Source organism: Macrobrachium nipponense, chromosome 7 (genome assembly GCF_015104395.2).
Source record: "Macrobrachium nipponense isolate FS-2020 chromosome 7, ASM1510439v2, whole genome shotgun sequence".
Taxonomy (NCBI): domain Eukaryota; kingdom Metazoa; phylum Arthropoda; class Malacostraca; order Decapoda; family Palaemonidae; genus Macrobrachium; species Macrobrachium nipponense.
In genome coordinates, this window is record NC_061109.1 from 9786797 (window position 1) to 9805353 (window position 18557).

The window sequence follows — 18557 nt, forward strand, 5'->3', positions numbered from 1 at the left end:
GAAATAGGAGCTGATTCACCGTCGATGCTTCGAAGGAAGGATACGAAAAGAGGAAGTCGTCACTGGGATTATGCAGCGAGCTGCTCAAGGTTCAAGATCACCCACACTATAGTAGATTCACATCAACCGTGCATTTGACGTCTAGGCCAATCCCTTACGACGCTCCTGATTGGCTGTTGATAAGCCAATCACAGGGCTGGAAACTCTCAGTCTCTCGAGAGAGTTCACATGGGTAGGATGTAATCCACCTCTCCTAGGGGATACGTCTTTTAAAAGTATCCCTCAGGAGAGGTGGAGCACACATCCTACCCATGTGAACGCTCGAGAGAGACTGAGAGTTTCCAGCCCTGTGATTAGCTTATCAACAGCCAATCAAGAGCGTCGTAAGGGACTGGCCTAGACGTCAAATGCACGGTTGATGTGAATCTACTATAGCTTACCTGAATTCCACTTGCTCAAAGAAGAGAGAGAGAGAGAGAGAGAGAGAGAGAGAGAGAGAGAGAGAGAGAGAGAGAGGAGGCACTTTGATGCCGAAAGCCAAGGCCACAAAAAAAAAAAAAAAAAAAAAAAAAAAAAAAAAAAAAAAATAGAAAAAAAAATGTTGTGAACGGAACATGCCCAGCTGCACTAATGGATTTCTCGTGCCATACAAAACCAAGAGCCCCTTGGCATCGTGCTACAAACAGCCTAATGGCGGTTACGTGAGGTCCTCTGATGGGAAATCGCTCCGGGGTTTGAATGTGCACGATGACTTTTTTGCAGCCATGTTGCAGATAAGCGACCTTATATAGAAATGAAAAAAGCTGAAGGTAAAGAAGTAGAAGTTGCAGATAAGCTTGTTCGATCCATTCTTTGATTTGGACGATACGAAACCGTTTCCAGAAAATCGTCAGGTCTTTGTTTATCGCATCTGAGTGATTTTCGCGATCCAAGCCTTTACCCCCCCAGCGTGTTCGTCGGTTACATGAGTAATGCGCTCCTGAATTTCTTTATTGATTTAATGGCGATAGAGGCACCTTACACGTCAACAAGTTGAACTGTCATGCAAAGAAAAATGTCATGGAATACCTGTTACAAGTCAGAATCTTTCATAAAACTGGGTGTTTTTCTTAAAAAAAAAAAAAAGTGTTGTTCCCATATTTGTTCTATTTTTCTTGTGGTTTTTCCTGCACGTATCTCTCTTTCTCCGAAGTACTGGAACTGGAGGCCTTTTTGCTTGTCAATGCCAGTTACATCTTTTAAAAAAACACAAACAAAGACTGTAGATATCATCAAGACAACATCTTGTCAAAGACCAGGAGTTTGATGACATTTGCAGTCTTTTGTTTGTTTATCCGGTTATCCCCAGCGGGGTTCTACTAAACACGACGCCAAAGTGGATACGAATACATACCGGGATAATACCCAAGAACCAAAATGGCTGAAGAATAGTTAATCTCTGGACCTATACACTGACCAACCTGCTTTGCAATTAACCATTAGAATGTATAAATATTTCTCGGTAGATTTGTGCTGTACTTGCAAGATAGTTGTGTCTTAACGAAGAGCAACAGATGTAATAAAAAACAAGGCGCGATCCAACCTCCAGCGTACTATGGACGTGTGCTGAAATCCACGGCCAAATAAGGAATTGTTTCACCAACTAAAATGAAAAAAATGCTCTGTACTTTATTAGAAATAATTGTTCTGTACTGTTTGACATGCACATTATTTATTCTTTACAATTTAATTCTAATAAATAAAGTATAAATATCCTATTGTAAGATTCCTGTATCTTTAACTCAACGCGAAACACCTTTTTCAGACCCTTTTGGGCTTTTTCTTAGGCCATTCCCACCCCACAACAAGAACAACAGCAGCAAGAACAACAACAACAACAGCAACAATAACAAGGTAGGTTGTAGGCTTACCCCAATACTAAGCGAAATTATCTAGAAAAACAGGCCAATGACCCCGACAAAGCCAATGTATTTCAGGAGTCACTCTGGTGCTGTGTGAGACTAAAGACTCTCGCATGAAATCCACACATAGGCGAAAAAAAAAACAAAGATAAAGATACCTGCCTCAAAAAGAGTAGAGATTTGTGTTAAGTCACGAATAAGAGGAGCTATGAGAGGTACCCCGAGCCAAGATGGAATCAATGCGGACATGACTTCAGTTGCAAGTGAAATGAAAGCTGAATTGTAATTATTGTTGTCATTAATATCCAGGAGACGAAACCTACTTTCACGGAACAAACCAACAGGTTCCCCTGACTTGAAATTCAAGCTTCCAAAGATGATGAAGGTGTTCGTTAGGAAGAAGTAAGACGAGGTCAAGGGATATACAGAAAGAAGAGACCCCCACTTATCAAAAAAAGTAAAAAATGAATTAGACTAATAAACAGATAAAAATGTATAAGAATGCTAGGATAATAGTATACTAGGGTAGCAGTGAATGGCATTTTCGCTTGAACTTTGCAGGATACATAAGGAGAGAGAGAGAGAGAGAGAGAGAGAGAGAGAGAGATTACTGGTGATGGGGAAGTAGCAGTCACAGCAAAAGTATTCCAGAGAGGCGACCTATACGTCAGCCATGATTGAAATATGCAGAATCCTCGTCCTCTAGAGGCTAGAGAAAGAAATTGCCAGAGAACTTGGTGATGCCTCCGAAGTGTTGATCATTTTTCGAGAAATTCGGATTTTATTTAATCTGTTGAGACCTGTTCTTGAGATATCATGTAATAGTAGTAGATTCACATCAACCGTGCATTTGATGTCTAAGCCAGTCCCTTACGACGCTCCTGATTGGCTGTTGATAAGCCAATCACAGGGCTGGAAACTCTCAGTCTCTCTCGAGAGAGTTCACATAGGCAGGATATATGCTCCACCTCTCCTGAAAGACCTATAACTCAGGAGAGGTGGAACATAGATCCTACATGTGTGAACTCTCGAGAGAGACTGAGAGTTTCCATCCCTGTGATTAACTTACCAACAGCCAATCGGGAGCGTCGTAAGGGGCTGGCCTAGACATCAAATGCACGGTTGATGTGAATCTACTATAGTACACACACACACACACACACACTCACACATACTATATTTATATTGTGTGTGTGTAATTCAATCCTCTATGAAATGGGAACGCTCCCGGCATAGGCCTATGACGGGGGACCTACTCAGCTCGCAGGCAACCTCGTAGTCTCCAGTCTCAGCCGCCTTCGTAAAATGGCAGGCAGACATTCCTACCGCCCACCTGCAGATTGCATCAGGACTCCCTCCTTTTTTTTGCAGCTTCGTAAAGGAACCGGTCAGCCCTCTGAAAGGATTAGGGAGGACTGATCATCCAGGCGACAGGCAGATGTCTGGCGAATGAAAAGGAAAGTTGTGAATGTTGTCCACTTCCACATCACTTGCTGTGTATTTTGCGCGCAACCACCCACCGACGATGCGTTGGCTGTGGCTCCAGTTTCCGGGAACAGGGCGCCCCCGAATGGACCAGTGGTTCGTCTCTTCTTCGTGGAAGCGGACATGAAGAGGAAAGACGCCGAAGACATTTGGTACGGTACTTCTCTCTCTGGCAAGTTTAGCAAACAGATAGAAATGGGAAGCGTCCAATCACGCTCATTTCATCTCCAGTGAACCAGTTTTGATGTTCAGGTCCGGATACCTAAAGAACACAGTGCATGGTACTACATTTATCCTTCAATATATACAGAAAGAAGGGCATGTAAAACCAAGAAGAACAAGCGTATGTAAATCAAAGCCACCGAAAATAGATCTATCTTTCGGTGGTCTCGGTATAATGCTGCATGAACCACGGCCCGCGAAACGTTAAAATGGCCTGGCCTATATCGTTGCCAGAAGTACGATTATGGTTTAACTTTAGCCTGTGATAGAACACAAACCACTGAGATTAAAGGGCTGCTATTTGGTAAGTTTGATGATCGGAGGGTGGATGATCAACGTGCCAATTTGCAGCCCTCTGGCCTCGGTAGTTTCTCAGATCTGAGGGCGGACAGGAAAAGTACGGACGGACAAAGTCGGCCCAATAGTTTTCTTTCACAGAAAACTAAAAGTGAGCTCTTACTTTCAAATACTCCAGCGAAGCACACATCAAGATTCAGTTCTTGAAGGAGCTGGAATTCCGCAAACTGCTGCGTTGCCAATATTAATTAATGGGAAGGATTTTCAATTCCATCCCAACCGGGCATTAGGCCATTACACGAATATTAAAGGGGGGGGGGGGGGGGGGGGGGGGGGGGGGGGGGGGGGGGGGGGGGGGGGGGGGGGGGGGGGGGGGGGGGGGGGGGGGGGGGGGGGGGGGGGGGGGGGGGGGGGGGGGGGGGGGGGGGGGGGGAACGCTTTCACCGGAGACGCACCGAGAATACAAAGCAAATATATATAGATATAAGTATTCGGTCCCTTTTCCCAAGAAGCAGATGTCCGTCGCGCGAAGGAAAATGAAAGCGGAAGTAACTTATCTGAAGGAGGAAGCTCTCTGATGCCGTCTTTTCGCTTTCGGCATTTTCTGGCCTGGACGAGGAACGAATCAAATTATAGATTATTTGTAAGATGTACACGCGAATTTTTTTGTTTTGTTTGTTAAATTCTGGTAAATGTAAGTCAGCTTTGATGAAATTCTGCATGGAATACTATCAAAACTGTAAAATATTGTATATTTTCTCTAATAGAAAAAATATGTTGGAGAAAAAGAAAAACATGAACATTTTCTCTCAGTTGATTTGCAATCTAATATATATATATATATATATATAATATATATATATATATATATATATATATATATATATATATATATATATATATATATGCGCGAATACCACAGGAAAATGATAGTCAGAAATCCAAGTCTTAGTAAAGACGAAAGCGCTTGGATTTCTGACTATCATTTTTCTGTAGTATTCGCTTATTTAATGGAGGTCACGTGCATCTACTGCGATTTTTTAAGCATATATATATATATATATATATATATATATATATATATATATATATATATATATATATATATATATATATATAAACAAACATTTATCGTTGTACTTGTTTTAGAGCAAAAAATTTCCAAAAATCTGCTCTCCAGATGAAGCAGAGAAAAACCTTACAACGACGGTTAACCCCACAGACCGGAAGTGCAAAGGAAACCCCGTAGGCATTCTCAGGGTTCTTTGCAGCGTCCCTTCGGCCCCTAGCTACAACCTCCTTCGTTCCTTTTACTGTACCTGCTTTCATATTCTTTCGTCCATGTCACTTTCCCAAACCCTCTCCTAACAGTTGATTTCTAGTGCAACTGCTTTGAGGTTTTTGTCCTGTTACACCTTTCAAAACTTTCGCTGTCAATTTCAGCTTCAGCGTTGAATGACCTCATAGGTACCAGCGCTTGGCCTTTGGCCTAAATTGCATAGTTTGTTCTCTGCAAAGAAAATGACGAATTTCAATCAAAGAGTTTGGAATGAAAATGACAATTCTGAATTAGTGATTCCTTCAAGTAGTACACTAGGCGAGTATCGTGTTCTGGAGGTACAGAAGATGGTAGCAAGCACCGCGTTCATTTTGGAAGCGTATTGTAAGAACTGCTCAAATCTCTTGCCTCTCGAATCCGTGACTCCCACATCATGTCATATTATCTTGTAATGTTAATTTACAAGTCGATATTCAAACAGATTTATGATTTTTTTTAGATGTAAGAGAAAACTATTGAAATGGATATTTGTCTGCCCGTCCACGCTTTTTGTCCGCCTTCAGATCTTAAAGACTACTGAGGCTAGAGGGCTGCAAATTAGTATGTTCAACATCCACCTTCTAATCATCAAATATACCAAATTGCAACCCTCTAGCCTCAATAGTTTTCATTTTATCTATCGTTAAAGTTAGCCGTAATCTTGCATCTGCAACAATACAGACCACCACCGGTCAATGGTTGAACGTTTCATAGTCCGAGGGTGAGAGTTTCAAAGGCCGTGGCTGAGAGTTTTATACAGCATTATACGCTGTACAGAAAACTCGATTGATAGCGATTTTAACTAGTTTCTTTTTAATCCCGATATGTGCACTACAAACTTCACTCCCTCGTCTGAAAAGGTCACTGAAAGTTTGAACAACTGGACATGTCTGGTTCACTCTCATTAGAAGTTTGCATGGAATACAGAATGAAACTTTTCCTAGAGAAAGTTGGCCGTGACTGCAATCATAAACCGCGGAGAGAGAGAGAGAGAGAGAGAGAGAGAGAGAGAGAGAGAGAGAGAGAGAGAGAGAGAGAATATCCTTAAAGATACATATATTTTAAATCGTTTAGACCTACTTATACATAAGTATGCAAGTTTACAATTTTTTACCTTATGTAGCTATTCATGGTATATATATATATATATATATATATATATATATATATATATATATATATATATATATATATATATATATATATATATATATACTCGTTCATCAGTTTATAAATGAAAAACCTGGAATACAAATACCGCAATGTACGAACGAATGAAAATCTTGCCTTTAGAAAAGTATAAACGCGGCTTATACTTTTATACGTCTCTGAGAATTCCAAAATTCATAAACGACTGAATAATCTGTCTTTTATTAATAAATTCATCCTCCAGCTTTGGCACTGTGACCTATGAATTGTCAAAGCGGTAAAACAAGGTCATCTTGCAAAACAGGCAACGCAGTCGAGCTGTGAATTCACCGATCTATCGCGAGATGCCGTATCAGAAAGGCATTCAGCTTCCTTTCATGACAGCTTAAAGTCTCTTTGTCACCTCTCCTGTTCCAGAAACCGTTAATATAAATCTGGACAATATCTGTTACAGTACGACACTACCCTTCGCCATCGTCATTGAAAGCATTACGTACGCTGTTACAACCAATTTTTACTTGCTTAAATAGAGCTTTTACAACCATTTTTTATTCGTTTAAATAGAGCTTTTATAAAAAAAAATCACTTGTATAAATAGAGCTTCTATATAATTTTACTTGTATAAATAGAGCTTTTACAAAAATTTTACTTGTTTAAATAGAGCTTTTACAACCACATTTACTTGTTTTAATAGAGCTTTTACAATCATTTTTACTTGTTTGAATAGAGCATTTAAAAAATTTCTTACTTGTTTAAATAGAGCTTTTACAACCATTTTTTACTTGTTTAAATAGAGCTTTTACAAAATTTTCTTACTTGTTTAAATAGAGCTTTTACGACCATTTTTACTTGTTTAAATAGAGCTTTTACAATCTTTTTTACTTGTTTAAATAGAGCTTTTACAACGAATTTTTACCTGTTTAAATAGAGCTTTTACAACAAATTTTTACTTGTTTAAATAGAGCTTTTACAAGAAATTTTTAATTGTTTAAATAGAGCTTTTACAAAAATTTTTTACTTGTTTAAATAGAGCTTTTTACATTTTATTTTTATTTTTTAAATAGAGCTTTTACAAAAATTTTCCTGTTTGTTTTAAATAGAGCTTTTACAAATTTTTTTACTTGTTTAAATAGAGCTTTTACAATAATGTTTACTGGTTTGAATAGAGCTTTTAAATTTTTTTTACTTGTTTAAATAGAGCTTTTACGAAATTTTCTTACTTGTTTAAATAGAGCTTTTACATCCATTTTTTTTACTTGTTTAAATAGAGCTTTTACAATAACTTTCTAACTTGCTTAAATAGGGTTTTCACAACTATTGTATACTTGTTTAAATAGCGCTTTTTACAATAACTTTCTAACTTGCTTAAATAGGGTTTTCACAACTATTGTATACTTGTTTAAATAGGAGCTTTTACAAACAAGACCCATTTTTCCGTACAGTGTATAATCAAGGTCACCGAAAACAGATCTACCTTTCAGTGGTCTCTATGACCCGCGCCCTATGAAACTTTAACCAAGGCCCGGTAGTGGCCTGCCTACATCGTTGCCAGGCGCACGATGATGGCTAAATTAAACCGTAAATAAAATAAAAACTACAGAGGCTAGAGGGCTGCAATTTGGTATATTTGATAATTGGAGGGTGGATGATCAACATACCAGTTTGCAGCCCTCTAGTCACATTGGTTTGTAAGATCTGAGGGCGGACTAGAAAATAGTGGAAGTCATTCGGGATGGAGACTTCTTCGTCGCTGATTTTCACTGGCGACGCTTGCCAGATATATTCAATATTGAATAGCAACTCGAAGCTAACCCCATACTGACATTCCTCACATGAAGTTTTATATATACTCAAGAAAAGAAGGACACCTCGTTTAAAACACGTCTCAATACGGAAGAGCTTGTCTTATGAGACGTCAATCAGGTCCCTACATAGAAGATTTGCAGTCCGTGGCTTATCGGGTCACGCTTCGCACTTGAAACCACACACTAAAACGAAGCTTATCGTTCAAGATTGTTTAAAAAGATCTATCTAGAGCACGAGACAACACAAAATCGATAATAAAGTCGAAACGCACCGCTGATGGCAAATGTATTATAACTACGAAGTAGATGACAGAGAACGGGCCTCAATGCTAAGGGGAACACGTTTGCCAAGAGATTTGAGGTTGGTTAACAAGAAATCAAATGAAAACGTAGATTGAAAATGGGGCAGCCTCAACATAGATATTTGGTGTCTTTATGCACTGAAGTACAGTTGCATGTTCCATGGTTTCCAGCATCTTCCTGGAAAGTTGAACCGTAAGATTCGTTAAGGTTTGTTAGGCATTCAGCCCGAGAAATCTCTAATACAGCACGTACAGAGCAATGAAACTACGTTACATACTCTCTCTCTCTCTCTCTCTCTCTCTCTCTCTCTCTCTCTCTCTCTCTCTCTCTCTTAAGCATCAGCTATCTTGCTTCGCTAAATCATTCGCCTTCACAAGTCAACTCCAGTAAAGGTCGACATCCAAAATTAACGTTTTGTTACGCAATGTAAATTCACGATTAGGATGACGATGAAAGCGAATAGGAACTCTTACATACATCTGCTGAAGTAAAGATAAATATCGTTCTGTGTCTATGTGGACGACTGACTGTTTAAGCATTACAGACAACGTGTTCTGAGAGCTGTTTATGGGACAGTTTCTGCAGGGATGAGGCACAAAGGGGTTTCAGAAACTGACAGACAGAAGGGATATGAATAGTTCTGAATCCTGTCGATGAAGTCTGCCAAATATTCTTCACATAAAGAAAAAAGAGACTATAGCAGATTCACATCAACCGTGAATCTGATGTCTAGGCCAGTCCCTCACGACGCTCCTGATTGGCTGTTGATAAACCAATCACAGGGCTGGAAACTCTCAGTCTCTCTCGAGAGAGAATTCACATAGGCAGGATGTATGTTCTACCTCTTCTGAGGGATACTTTAAAAGACGTATCCCTCAGGAGAATTGGAGCAGACATCCTACCTATGTGAACTCTCGAGAGAGACTGCGAGTTTGAAGCAATGGGATTGGCTTATCAACAGCCAATCAGGAGCGTCGTGAGGGACTGGCCTAGGCATCGGGTGCACGGTTCTTGTGAATCTACTATAGCAGATAATAGAGAAGTTCCCTTAACTGTTCAGTCAGCAATGAGTACAAGTCGAGTACTCAATCTCTCCATAACTGCAATTTCCCCATAAAACTCGGTGAGTGTCCAAACGGAAAGATTTCCTTCTTTGACCTCAGGCCTCGTCACATTTTGAACCTTTTCGTAACAGAATCAGGCTTTCGCCATGAGCTGGCGTCCTTGAATATTCAACAGACTTATGCGCGAGATCCTGGCACACAGGCAGTGGGCGTGTCTGTCGACAGCACATATTTCTCTGATAGGAAATTGAGTATCTTCCTTTTCTTTTTGAGAAACTAGAACGCTCGAATAGTCTTTCAATTTTTCACATGAGGTCAAATAACCATCTCAGCAGCTCTCTTTTTACAGAGAGCTAAAAATTTGTCAAAAATAAATCCCGAAAGCCTCTGCAATTTTAGAATTCATCTTCCAAATAGAAAACGTCATTCTTCTGACGCCTTGCTTACCAAAGGAGGGCGGCCAGTTTACATAATTCGGTTAATAAAAAAAAGGACAAAATTGCCGTTCTTTCTTGGAATGGAATATTAATGACTGTCACAAACTCCTGTGTCATGCTATCTATAGGTCATGGAAGCTTTGGTAGCTTACTTTGAGAAACAGTTCTCCCCAACCCCCTTCTAGGCGGCTTTGAAAGACTCGTCAAGCCACCACATTATACGTTTTTACTACAAACGACCTGTTTTATTTGCAGCGGCGCGTCTATGGAATCCGCCAGGTAATTCCTGTATATCGTCAGTTCTTCTTCTTCGATTTAGCCAGCAACGTCATGAGATGTGCCCTTTTTTAAAGTGGCAATTTTAATCATCTTTTCAACTCGAGAGAGAGAGAAGAGAGAGAGAGAGAGAGAGAGAGAGAGAGAGAGAGAGAGAGAGAGGCCTGGTTTGGAGCGTTCTTAGAAGGAGTTTGCTAGTCGTAGGATGAATCATTATACTTACGAAAGCTGGAGATAAGCCGCGTAACTTATATGCAGCCCACTTCATTTGCTGCTCTATAATGGGGGACACTCGGTAATCTGAAAATACAACGAGGACCCTTTCCCGTCACCCTGTCCCAGAAATTCTAGAAGGATGCCTGCGTCACGGGTTTCCCCCCCACAAAGAGTTGGCTGGGATTCAAGAAGCCCAGGCCATCATCATCCATAATTCACAGCCATTCACTCCACCCATCTGCCTCGACGACTTTCCTACAGCTGGCAGAGACCACAAGGACGCCTGTCCAGATGGTGTGGCGACTGGCTGGTTTGGCTCACAGACAGTCACAAGTGCCAAAGAACTCTTCCTACGGGTAGTAGTAGTAGTAGCAGTGGTAGTAGTAGTAGTAGTAATAGTAGGTGGGATATGTCTTTGAAACGGCTCCCTTGCTTCTTTTATTCCACCATACCCGTCCGTCTGCTAAGAGACAACGCCGTTGTACCAGCAGAGATCAGAAGTAGTAGGTAAATACACTGTCAGTAAACCCTACGATTGTTGGTCAAAAAGACTACGAGAATACTTATCCACCGACATTTTCAGGCTGGCGCATTCGCCTAATTACTCGCGCATGCGCACACGCATTCCCATATATTTCTTACATATGAGGGTGATGAATGGATGGAGAGGCCAATTCACAAATTGCTTCATTGTTTGCGAGACGGAATGAAAATAAAAGAGCCAGATTTGTTAAGTTATGTTCTTAATTACTTCAGCGTTTGTCTTTTTTTGTTGGTATTTATATGTGCATTAAATTCAAATGAAAGATATCTTAGACACACGCACACACACACACGCACACACAAACATATAATCATAAAATCCTCGCAAGTACTTGCGTACTTTATTCCACATTTTCAAGAGACCTTGAAAATGTAGAATAAACTACGAAAGTACTCACTCAAAGTCCCGGTTTTCACTCGCCTACTTACCTGGATTTTATGATATATATATATATATATATATATATATATATATATATATATATATATATTCATATATATATATATATATATATATATATATATATATATTATATATATATATATATATATCGTGTGTGTGTAGGCAAACAGACAAACGGATGAATAGAAGTTGGAAATCATATACGATCCGAAGGCTGAGGGCTCAAGCAAACAATCATGAAAGATGGGTAATCACTCACCATCGCATCAAAAGATGGCTAAGTCTCTCCTAATAAGATTCATGACCTTCAACAAGACCACTGAATTCATTATTACCACGAAACCGTGGAATGAGAAAGATGGAGAGCCGTAGATTGAATGAGATTCACGACCCATAGCGCTGAACCTCTTGGATAAAACTTGGGTATACATGACAAATACATCAACCTCTTTGTAGAAGAAGAAGGTATTTGTCAAGAAAGCTCAGTAGTTTATACTTTAACTCATAAAAAAAAAGACTGTAATCGCTGTGTTTATCGATCGACCATTCGAGCTCTGCTGACCATTACGACGCTCCTGATCGGCTGTTGATAAGCCAATCACAGGGCTGGAAACTCTCAGTCTCTCTCGAGAGTTCACATAGGCAGGACGTATGTTCCACCTTTCCTGAGGTATACTTTTGAAAGACGCATCCCTCAGGAGAGGTGGAACATAGATCCTACCCATGTGTACTCTCGAGAGAGACAGAGAGTTTCCAGCCCTGTGATTGGCTTATCAACAGCCAATCAGGAGCATCGTAAGGGACTGGCCTAGACGTCAAATGCACGGTTGATGTGAATCTACTATAGGATTTCCCATCTCAAACTTAACGTGGTGTTACAAGTGTTCATTAAGAAACGTTTCTCATTACCTCGCTTCTGTGACGTGTTGATCTGGACGCTTAACTTTCAACCTTCAGTCCTTTCCAGCCCGCGCTCTATTTAGCTCTTTTTAAGACAATACTCTGGCAGGAGCCCTTACGCCACTTGGCTCCCTGTCACCTGGCGCTATGTCATTTTGGCACTTGGCCCCGGATTGCCTCCAGTGTTGACATGGAGTGAGAGGCTAATCCTCCTTCTCCATAATATCGCTCTTAATTGTTCAACAGCAGTGACGAGAACATACGCAAGGTCAGCAGGAGAGAGTGATCTCCAACAACATATGCATTTCTGCTTCATATATATACATACTACATACTACATACATACATATATATATATATATATATATATATATATATATATATATATATATATATATATATATATGTTGTCGAATCTACTGGTCATTTTTACAAGATACATATGAAATTGTAATAACCACAATGCCCTCTTAACTTTTCAAAATCTTTGCTCTTTTTTTTTATACGCTTTTCACTGCAAAGCCTTGAGCTCCAACTTCAGAGAAATTTGAAAAAATCATGATTTCAAATTTCTTTGAAGTTGGAGCTCACACACACATACATATATTATATATATACACACACACACACACACACACACACACACACACATATATATATATATATATATATATTATATATATATATATATATATATATATACATAAAGTGAATGGTGTAGTGATTAATTTTAACTTCCAGAATGCCTTTACAAAAGGGAAATTAGTAAATGATAAACTTCTGGATACTACATACAATTATCACCGTGTGGAATTGGGGTCAAGAACACTGGAGTATTAGTTGTAACCGGTAGAATGATTCCTTTTATTTTTTTTCAAGACTTCCATAATCTGGCAACGGTTGTCCCTCCTCCCTTTTTCGCTTATTCGGGGAGTAAGCCTACAAACTACTGTGCTGTTGTTGCTGTTGGAGGGGTGGGGGGTGGGGGTAGGAAAGCCTAAAAATGTCTGAAAAAGGTGTTTCGCGGTGAGTTAAAAAAACAGGAATTTTAGGATAGGATGTTTGTGAATTATTTATTAGAATGGAAGGGTAAAAAGTAAATAATGTGCATGTTGAACAGTACAGAACAATCGTTTTTAATGAAATATAGCGTATTTATTTTAGTTTTTGCCGGTGAAACAACGCTCTATCTGACCGTAGAATTTAACACGCGCCCCCAAGTGAGCTGGAGGTCGGATCACGCCTTGTTTTATACACTCACACGTGCATTCTTTGCCAAGGAAACAGGTCATGCGTCAGCTGGTACTGAAGTTGTTTTCTCGCATGTTGAATAATATCCTTTGTTCATGCGCTGAATCTGTATACATACGTACACTCATTGTTTAGCATTCCAGAAAGGGAAACCGGCAGAATATCCGTTATCAGCTGAGGTGAGTTTCTTTGGTCAATAGGAGAACTGCTTTCGAGAAAATGTAAACCTCGGTGAATGTATGGCTACTATAATAGATTCACATCACCCGTGCATATGATGTCTAAGCCAGTCCCTTACGACACTCTTGATTGGCTGTTGATAAGCCAATCACAGGGCTGGAAACTCTCAGTCTCTCTCTCGAGAATTCACATAGGCAGGACGTATAATCCGCCTCTCCAGAGGGATGCGTTTGAAAGACGCCTCCCTCAGGAGCAGTGGAACATGCATCCTACCTATGTGAACTCTCAAGAGAGACCGAGAATTTCCAGCCCTGTGATTGGCTTATCAACAGCCAATCAGGAGCGTCTTAAGGGACTGGCCTAGACATCATATGCCCGGTGATGTGACTCTACTATAGCGAGGTTCGTGCTTACCAGATGAGACAAAAAAAAAAAAAGTCGAAATTGCGCCGAATTCTGTATAGCGTAAAATCAAGGCCACCGAAAGCAGATCTATCTTTCGGTGGTCTCGGTATAGTAATGCTGTATGAACCTCGGCCCATGAATCTTTAATCACGGACCGGTGGTGGCCTGGGCTATATCGCTGACAGACGCACGATGATGGCTAACTTTAACCTTCACTAAAATCAAAACTATTAAGGCTAGAGGGCTGCAATTTGGTATGTTCGATGATTGGAGGGTGGATGATCAACTTGCCAATTCGCAGCCCTCTGGCCTTAGCAGTTTTAAAGATCTGAGAGCGGACAAGAAAAGAGCGGACGAACGGACGGACAAACTAAAACGCACTGGTGCTTGATGCCTGAATGAAAGTGCAATTTGTTGACTGAACTGAAAGTCGAAGAGAATCACGTTCCTGGTACTGGCCCGCTGCCCACCCTTGTGACTTGTCCAGCTATGATCGTACCCCTCTTCCCTCCAGCGGGTCACCTCGAAGCTGAGCGACGGCCTACAACAACAAGCTCCGAGGAACCTGTCCAACAACGGCCTCTGGTCTCTCTCGGGCTCTCTCCTCTCCTCTCCACCTGCTGCTTTTCGTTCGCTCTTGTCGCTTCTGATGTTTCTGGTGTATTTTCTTCTTCTTCTTCTTCTTCTTCTTTTTGATGCTTGATGGAGGAGGAAATGGTATCCGACTGTAGATTCAGAATAACGAGGAATAATGCTCCTCAGTACTCCAAGTTAGACTGCTTTCTGCGTGGATTGGAACTTTCGTCCAACACGGCTAATAAAATATAGGAATGAATAGTTTTAAATGGGTATGGTCAGTCCTCGGACGGGTGGCTACCAAGGGACGTCAGACACCGTCATCACACAAGCCCCTTGAACCGCCGAGGAGCAGAGTGTGGCCCGGCAACTTCATCCCAGAAATAATGGTTGAATATAGTAAGGCTGGCATCTCCTGGATTTGTCTGCTTTTTCATCCAGTTCATAAAGTAAACAAGTGAAAAAATGTGATCGAGAAGCGTATATAATGCTGTACGAAACTCAGCCACGGCTCATGAAACTCTCAGCCGTGGCTGATGACACTTTCAGCCACGGTCCTTAATATAAAATAAGAACTACTGAGTCTAGAGAGCTGCAATTTGGTGTGTTTGATGACTGGAGGGTGGATGATCAACATAGCAATTTGCAGCCCTCTAGCCTCAGTAGTTTTTTGAAGATCTGAGGGCGGAGCGAAAAATTGCGGACGGACAGACAAATAGGCAACTCAGTAATTTTCTTTTACAGAAAGCTGAAAGTGATCAGAGATAGAAGAGAATAACGATAAAAAGTTGACAGAATTAAAATGTGCAAATGATACGGTCTGTCTTTTACGGGATTTGCAAAGCTTGCTTGATTGAATGCATCATCCATCTAAAGAGATCGGATTGAACTGAACTGAATATAGAAGTAGGCCAAAGGTCATTCAGCGCTGGAACGGAAATAGACAGTATGTAAAAGGTCTGAAAGGTGTAACAGGAGGAAAACCTCAAATCAGTTGCACCATGGAGAGGGTGGAAAGTATGAGTAGTTGATGTTGAAATAAACTAAGCGAATTTTTGCCACAGATAATGATATATTGAAAGAAAACAATGTTCTATTATTCATACCCATGGGTGGGGACGGGTTGGGGCACGTGACCAGGTGGCCTCACCCCGCCCTTCAACCTTCCACTGGGTCAAAGGTCTTCATAAGTATGCAAGTAGGATAACGCTGACTGGGCCTAGTTTGGGAATCTGAGGTGCGTGACGCAGAGACTTGAAAATGTTAATGAAACGTGAAACTTATCCATAAACAAAGAGCAGAGATGTTAAGATGCCGAACAAGAGTCAAGAATGGGAAGTATAGGTACTTTAAAACCCACCTCCAGTTTTATTATCTGGGCGGTGGATTTAATGAGCTGAAAACGTTATAATGACCGTGTTACATTCTCAGGTTTGAATAACCGTGTCCTAGTTAAGAGTAAGTAGAGCTTAACAAGGAAGGCAGAAACTAAAGTGAATTATGGAGTCATCTTCCGAGAGAGAGAGAGAGAGAGAGAGAGGTCAATAACCAACCGAAATTAATTCTCCCATATATACATACATACACACATACACACACATATATATATATATATAATATATACATGTATATATATATATTATATATATATATATATATATATATATATATATATATATAAGGGTACTTATTCTATAGTTCCTACCCAACTACTACAACCCAGAAGCCTTAAAGTACAAATATGCATTGACAACAGAACACGCCCTTAAAAACAAGCAATGACGGTCACCTCCCACCATCCTGATTAAATATTTAGAAAGGGTGCAGGAAAACACGCTTGTTTTTTTTTTTATAGCTTAAACCAAAGGGAATCCCAGCTTCATTTTGACAGCTGTGAACGCAGACTTAACTGCTGCATTCTTCAAGATACAATCAATGGGGATATTTTCGCTTGCTCGGGGACTAAGCCCACAAACTTTTATGTTGTTGTTGGTGTTATTGTTTTAGCCGTTATTGCAGTTCATCTTGTTGGGGGATAGGAAAGACCTATGGAAAGCCTCAAAAGGTCTGAAAAAGGTGTTTCGCTTCGGGTTAAAGATACAGGAATTTTGGGATGGGATATTTATGATTTATCTATTAGGATGAAAATAGTGAAAAATGAATAATGGGCATTTTGAACAGTATAGAATAATTATTTCTAATAAAATAAAGCGTATTAATTTTAATTTTCGTTGGTGAACCAACGCTTTGTTTGACTGTAGATTTTGACACGTGCCCGAGTAAGTCTGAGGTCAGATTACGCCTTCTTTTTGCTGCTGTCGTTATTACTTACGATATCGTTGTGGACAATTTTTCCTTTAGAGCAGTTCTCTAGATTTGACTGTAGACTCTTATATCCCACGAACTGACATACACGAAGAAAAGCTTGAAGTTAAATGTTGCGTTAATACGAAAAAGTCGACTGGTTGAGATTGTAAAAGATTTGTCACAGCCAATCATTATAGTCGTCTCTTATGTCATCAGGACACTTTATAAAGTCTTTATAAGTTAAAGTCTGATTCAGAATAGATTAGTACAGCAATTAGCTATATTAACAAGTTGAAACTAATCGATTTAAAATACAATCAATCTTACAACACCTGAGCCAGTGGTAATAAGGTCACAGGGAAAAAGTAATGGGAAAAACATTGTAATCTTGGCTAGGAAGAAAGTCCCAGGGAAAAAAAGTCACATTAATTTATGGTGGCAGCTAAAGTAACTAAAGTAATAACACGGAAATATTTCGGATCTTTCCTAGGTAGAGACCTCTCCAAAGGTTTCTAGGACTAATATTTTTAGGGGGTAATTATCTCTATGATATTTATCGTCTTTTATTCATGATTTTACCGTCATCCCAAATGGCTTTTACAAAACACGCCGCAAAGGTGGATACATACCGGTTTAAAACCCTCTGGCAGGGTCACTATGGGTTAAATTTATGAACCACTGGGTGCTTTGGCTTTCCTAAGAGCTATTTGATGTATAACGATATCTTTATATAAAAGATTAAGTTAACTTGAATCATATTTATAACCGAGTAATCATCCTTCGTTCTAAAATATGATCAAGTGGAAAAAATTGCCTCAATTACTTGGCATTAAGTGGCAGTTATTAATTAGTATGGATAGATATTATGTGACATAGTGGACCACTGAGTAGGATAAGATGGTAAATGGAAACCTAGCCTGATGTACTAATATTGAAACACTATACATGAAACGTTAATGTCAATGATACAAGGGCAGAATAATCACAGAATAAGGAAAATGTGAACTAAAATTAATGTCGTTATTGACAAAAAAGAAATAAGCTCAGCTGACATCAACCGAAAGAAGGTGTGATCCGACCTCCAGCTTATTCGATACTTGTGCAATATTTTTCCCTCGTGCATAAGTTGTAAATATATTCGCTATTCTTAACGTAAATTGAAACGTGCTAAAATCTACTGTCACATAGCGTGTTGTTTCACCAACGAAAATTGAAATAAATACGCTATTTTTTATTAGAAATAATTGTTCTGTACTGTTTAACATGCTCAGTATTTAGTTTTACATTTTCATTCTAATAAATAAGTCGCAAATATCCTATCCTAAAATTCCTGTACTTTTAACTCGACGCGAAACACCTTTTTCAGACCTTTTTAAGCTCTTCCATAGACCTTTCCTACCCCAAAACAACAAAGTAGTTTGTAGGCTTACTCCCCGAGTAAGCGAACACTGCTTCAGCAATCGTTTGAATGACCAGCAATGAAAATAAATCCTATTCAAGACCAAATGAACTATGATCA